The sequence below is a fragment of the Myodes glareolus genome, chromosome 7 (genome assembly GCF_982192425.1).
Source record: "Myodes glareolus chromosome 7, mMyoGla1.1, whole genome shotgun sequence".
NCBI lineage: Eukaryota > Metazoa > Chordata > Mammalia > Rodentia > Cricetidae > Myodes > Myodes glareolus.
Window position 1 is genome coordinate 2,924,990 of NC_142032.1, and position 6,313 is coordinate 2,931,302.

The following is a 6,313-nucleotide window of genomic DNA, read 5'->3' on the forward strand; positions in this document are numbered from 1 at the left end:
GGGAACTCTTTCATGTTTGACAACAGCTGTTTTGAAGACCAGCTCTGTTGGCCACACAGCTTGTGCAGCCTCTGAGTGACCCTGACACCCCTTGAACACAGTCAAATAGAAAAAGAACCTTCAAGAGCATGTAGTTAAAATAAAAGCGGGGGCTGGTTTATGTCACGAGTTCACACTGTTGACCTGGGGGAATTAACAGAAGGGCACACATGATTTGCACACCTGTGACCCCAGCACAGGGGATGCTGATTTAAGAGGATTGTGAGTTTCAGGCTAGCTGCACACACACACACACACACACACACACACACTGTATGTGTGTGCCCTATTTCAAAACAAAACAACCAAAGGAAGCCCAGGGGATAAAGATGCTGCAGTGCAAACTTGACCTGAATACCCAGAAGCCACACGGCATAAGGACAGAACCAGCTACCAAATCTGTTCTCTGACTTCCACATGTCCACTGTGGCCTCCCTCAATAATAATAGTAGTAAAATTAAGAAGAGGAGGAAAAAGACAAGGAAGAAGAAAATGAGGAGGAGGGAGAGGTGTGGGAGTCTCTACCATCAGATGACATTATGAATAAAATAGAAAGAAAATAAAATTCAACTTTTACAAATACAGTCTTCAAAATTGTTCTGAAAGCACAGGGTTCTGTGGCAGACAACTGGGCTGGGTTAGTGAAGTTGATCTGTAGTTATGGGAGGACAGATAATTTTAAAAAACAGTATCTCTTATTTAGTTTTCATAATTTCATACATATGTTCAGTGTATTTTGATCATATCCACCCCATTTCTAATGACCCCAGACTCCAGACACCCTACGCCAATAATCCACTCCCACCTTTATGCTCTCGTTCTGTCTCTCTGTCTCTCGCTCCCTCTCTCTCTCTCTTTCTTCTCTCTCTCTCTCTCTCTCTCTCTGAAGCCCACTGAATCTAGTTAGTGTTGCCTGTTACAGTGTTGCCTGATATTGTTGGCTTGATCGTGTGCGGGTCTTGTGTGGGTAACGATAGCTACAGTGAGGTCATGAGTGGGATGGTCATGTCACATCCAGACGATGGCTCTCCTCTTCATCCTCTGGCTCTTAAAATCCTTCTGCCCGTTCCTCTGAGATGTTTCCCGAGTCTTACAGTGGTTGACATTAGTGTCTCATTTAGGGATGACCGCTCAACGATCATTTATTCTCAACACTTTAATCAGCTGAGAGCCTCTGCGTTGCTGACCATGGCAGAACGAGTCTTCTCTGGCCAAGGATGAACCAAGTTCTAATCTACATATATAAACATCCATATGCCGAAGATAGGTTGACAGCAGGTCTATTTAGCAAAGCATTAGTAGTCGGTTCATGCACTCCCAGGGCCAATGACCTCCCTAGCCATAGACTTTCCAGGTCTGCAAGCCCAAATTCCTTCCTGTGACCTCACATTCAACACCAAAACAGTTGGCTTTGGGCCACTATTGCACCAGTGGACACATCTTGACTGGCAGGTTGGTATCGTAGCACGTAGACTTAGCTGCTACAGAGATCCACGGATCCTTTTGCTCTCCCAGCAGCCTGTGTCGCAACCTCCCTCACTATGAAAACTAAGCAGGACGATGTCCTGCATCCAAAGTGTGTTGTGTCTTCAGCAATCGGGTCTTACCGCTTAGCTATGGTAAACCACCAAGAGTAGCGAGACTAGCCTGTGTTCTCTAACCAGTCCCTCACAGGGAGGTAATCCATGCCCGACACTGAGATTATCATTTAATAACTCATCTCCAGGGAGAAGCAGGAGGCAGAAGTCTCAAAGTCGCAGGCTGGAGAGAGTTCGAGGAGACGGGCTTGTCAATGATTGAAGCTCTGACAGGAGGCGATGGAGGGAAGCGCCAGTAATTAAACAAATAACTGAAGAGAATGATCCCTAAACGGACAAAGGACTTGGGGTGCCTGCTCCCCATTGATGCTCAGGTAGGGCTCTCAGGGAATGCTGAACACTGGTACATACTTGAGAAAAACATGCAAATTCAAAGACAAAGAAAGCTCTTTCAAAAGGGTCCAGGATTTGTACAGGAGGCAGCTGGCAGCCTTATGGCTGAAAAGAACAAAAGACTGTATTCTGCCACACCACACACCTCCCAGGGAGCACCCAGCTTCCTGGTGGAGGAAGCCAATGCAGGGGTGAAAAGGGTTTGTTTTTCATCATTTTAAAAATCTATTTTACATACCAACCACAGTTTCCCCTCCCTCCTCTTCTCCTGCTCCCTTCCTGCTGCCTCCCCTATCCCCCATCCACTCCTCTTCCATCTCCACTCAGATGGGGTAAGGCCTACCTTGGGAATCAATAAAGCAGGGCACATCAACCTAAGGCAGGACCAAGCTCTGCCCCCCCTTGCATCAAGGCTGAACAGGGCACCCCACCATAGGGAATAGGTTCCAAAGATCCAGCTCATGCACGAGGGACAGGTCCTGGTCCCTCTGCTAGGGGCCCCACAAAAGACCAAACTACACAATTGTCACCCACCTGAAGAGGGCTGAGGTGGTTCCCAGACCAGCTCCCTAACTGTCAGTCTAGGGTCTGTGAGCTCCCACAAGCTCAGGCTAGCTGTCCCCTGCAGGTTTCCCCATCAGGATCCGGACATGCCCCTCTGCCTTGTTCATACAATCCCTCCATTCTCTTTTCATCTGGTCTCCTGGAGCTTGGCCCGTGCTTGGCTGTGGATCTCTGCATCTGCTTCCATCAGGTACGGGAGGAAGGTTCTATGATGACAACTAGGTCAGTCACCAGTCTTACAGGGGAAGGCACCCTCTCCACTATTGCTAGCAGTCTTAGCTGTGGTCATCCTGTGGGTTCCCAGGAGCCTCCCTGACACCAGGTTTCTCCCTAACCCCACAATGGCCACCTCATATTATCTTCCCCATCACTCTGCCCTCTGGCCTGCCCACAACTCAACCAGCCTGATCCCTCATATTCCCCCATTTCCTCCCCTTTACTCCCCTATGTCCTCAGTTTACCCAGGATATCTCTTCTTTCTCTTCCCAGGAAGATCCATGCATCCCTCTTAAGGTCCTCCTGGCTACCTAGCTCTCTGGGGCTGAGGACTGTAGCCTGATTGTCCTTTGCTCTACACATAATATCCACCGATGAGTGAGGACATACCATGTTTTTCTTTCTGAGTCTGAGTTACCTCACTCAGGATGATTTTTCTAATTATATCCATTTGCCTTCAAATTTCATGATGTCATTTTTTTTGTGCTGAGTAAAACTTCATTGTGTAGATAGATATACTACATTTTCTTTATTCATTCTGTGGTTGAAGGGTTGAAACAACATCAAGGTTGTTTCTAGGTTCTGGATATTATGAATAATGCTACTCTGAACATAGTTGAACAAGTGTCCTTGGGGTATGGTTGAGTTTTCTTTGGGTATATACCTAAGAGTGACGCCACTGGGTCTTGAGGTAGATTGATTCCCAATTTTCTGAGAAACCACCATACTGATTTCCAAAGTGGTTATACAAGTTTGCACTTCCACAGCAGTGGAGGGGTGTTCCCCATACTCCATATCCTCTCCGACATAGGCTGTCATTAGCATTTTTGATCTTGGCCATTCTGACAGGTGCAAGACGGTCATTTTGATTTGCATTTTCCTGATACCTAAGGATGTCAAACACTTTTTAAGGTGTATCTCGGCCATTTGATATTCTTCTGTTGAGAATTCTCTGTTTAAATCTGTACCCCATTTTTTAAAAATGGGATTATTTGGTATTTTGACGTCTAGTTTCCTGGGTTCTTTATATAGCTTGATATGTAGATATAGATATTGATATATAGATATATAGATGATATATAGATATATAGATGATATATAGATATATAGATGACATATAGAAATATAGATATATAGATGATATATAGATATATAAATATACATAGATATATAAATATATAGATGATATATAGATATATAGATGATATATAGATATATAGATGATATATAGACATATAGATGATATATAGATATATAGATAATATATCTATAGATAGATATATAGATATATAGATATCAGTTCTCTGTCAGATGTGGGTTTGGTGAAGAACTTTTCCCATTCTGTAAGCTGCTATTTTGACTTATTGACAGTGACCTTTGCCTTACAGAAGCTTCTCAGTTTATTAATTGTTGATCTCAGTGTCTATGCCACTGGTGTCATATTTAGGAAGTGTTCTCCTGTGCTCAGGTATTGAAGGCTACTTTCCACTTTCTCTTCTATCAGCTTCAGTGTAACTGGATTTATGTTGATGTCTTTGATCCACTTTGACTTGAGCTTTGAGCATGGTAATAGATATGGATCTATTTTCATTCTTCTACAGATTGACATCCAGTTATGTCAACATCATTTATTGAAGATGCTTTCTTTTTTTCCATTGTCTGCTTTTGGCTTCTTTGTCAAAAATCAGATGTTCATAGGTGTGGGTTTATGTCAGCATCTCTGATTTGATTCCATTGATCCACATGTCTGTTTTTAGGAGAGTTTTAATGACTGTTTCTATTTCCTTAGGGGTTATAGATCTTTTAAAATTGTTTATCTGGTCTTGATTTAATTTTGGTATGTGACCTATCAAGAAAATTGTCCATTACTTTTAGATTTTCCAATTTTGTAGAGTACAGGTTTTTGAAGTATGACCTAATGATTCTCTGTATTTCTTTGGAGTCTGTTATTGTGTTCCTTCTCTTTGTTTCTGACTTTGTTAGTTTGAATGTTCTCTCTCTCCCTTTTTTGGTTAGTTTGGATAAGTGTTTGTCTTTTTAATTTTAAGGATTTGAACCATTTAGACTAGGAGTCACTAGCTTAGAAAATCAGGATATATATATATATATATATATATATATATATATGTGTGTGTGTGTGTGTGTGTGTGTGTGTGTGTGTGTGTGTGTCAAAAAGAGTTGAGTAATAAGTGAAGAATCCAACAAAAACAGGATAGAACTAAAAACTTCCCTAAGAGTCATTAAGAATTGAAGTCCTGAGTTGGGGATGTGGTTCCATTTAGAACACTGCCTAGTAGGCTTGAGGCACTAAATTCAACTTACAGTACCACAAAAGAGATAGAAGGAGATCTGAGAGAGAAGGAAGTAAGGAGAGGGTGATGGGGAGGTGGGGACAGGGAAGGGGGATTAGGGTAAGGGGAGGAGAGAGAAGAAAGGAAAGAGAGCTGGACATTTCTATTCCTACATTATTTTCTCCTGGCGATGCTGTATTCAACTACAGTTATATTCCATATGAGCCGTCATCCCTCTTGCATTGTCAAGTCGTTCCTGTTCTGCTTACCAAGTAATTCACACATTTCTGAATTGGCATCTCAGCTATGTGTCACATTGTTTGGGGACCCTTATTTTGTTCAGTCTACTGAATTAGAATTCAGAGTCAATTTTGAAATACCGAGTGAATGGGGGAACTATTTTATAAACTGCAATAGTTTTAGATTTTAGAATACTCCAGAAAAAAATCCATTTTCCACATCTAGAAATGCCAACAAGTGGGTGGGACCTGATCTGCTGTATCCTGTCAACCCTGTCAGAATGATTTCCCCCATTTCCAGTCCTTCTTCAGCTGAGCGATAAAATGTACAATCGTAGTATTCGGATTGTTCACATGCTTCCTGGGTTTCTGCCTCTGCTTGTGTGACAGAGACTTCTGGCATCTTTCCCCAAGGACTAGATCTAGGTTTTATTCCCCAACCTCTCTGATGTGTGCACACGACACCTCTCCAGGTGTCCTCCAAGGCAGTGGATCCCCTGGAGCTGAAGTTACATGCAGTTGCATCTGTAAGCTGCCTTGTGGGTGATGGTAACATAGGAGCACGTATTCACAACGACTGAAACTCACATGTCCCAGGTCAGCCTTGAACTCACAATGTAGCCAATTATGACCTTGAAGTTCTGACCCTTACGCTTTCACCTCCCAAACGCTGAGGCTGCCGACGTGCACCTTCATGCCCGTTTCCATATTGCTGGAGATCAAGTACCAGGCTTCACACAAGGTTTCTAGACCAGCACTCCCCCAACTGAGGTACACGCCCAGCCCCCAAGATTGCTTTAACACATGTTCTTTCTCTAACATCCATGACCTGTTTATGGGAAAGCATCTGATTCTGGGGGAGTGTCTGAGCATGGGATTTGAACGGCCAAACTTGGGCATTTGTCTTTCCCAGTGTTTGTTTTTATCACTTTCCTGTGACCTCCTAAATTGCCAAAATACATTTAAGTCTTGACTCCAATATGGTGGAGTCTAATACTCATTTTTTACTTCAATCCCTGGCAAAGGTTGTCTA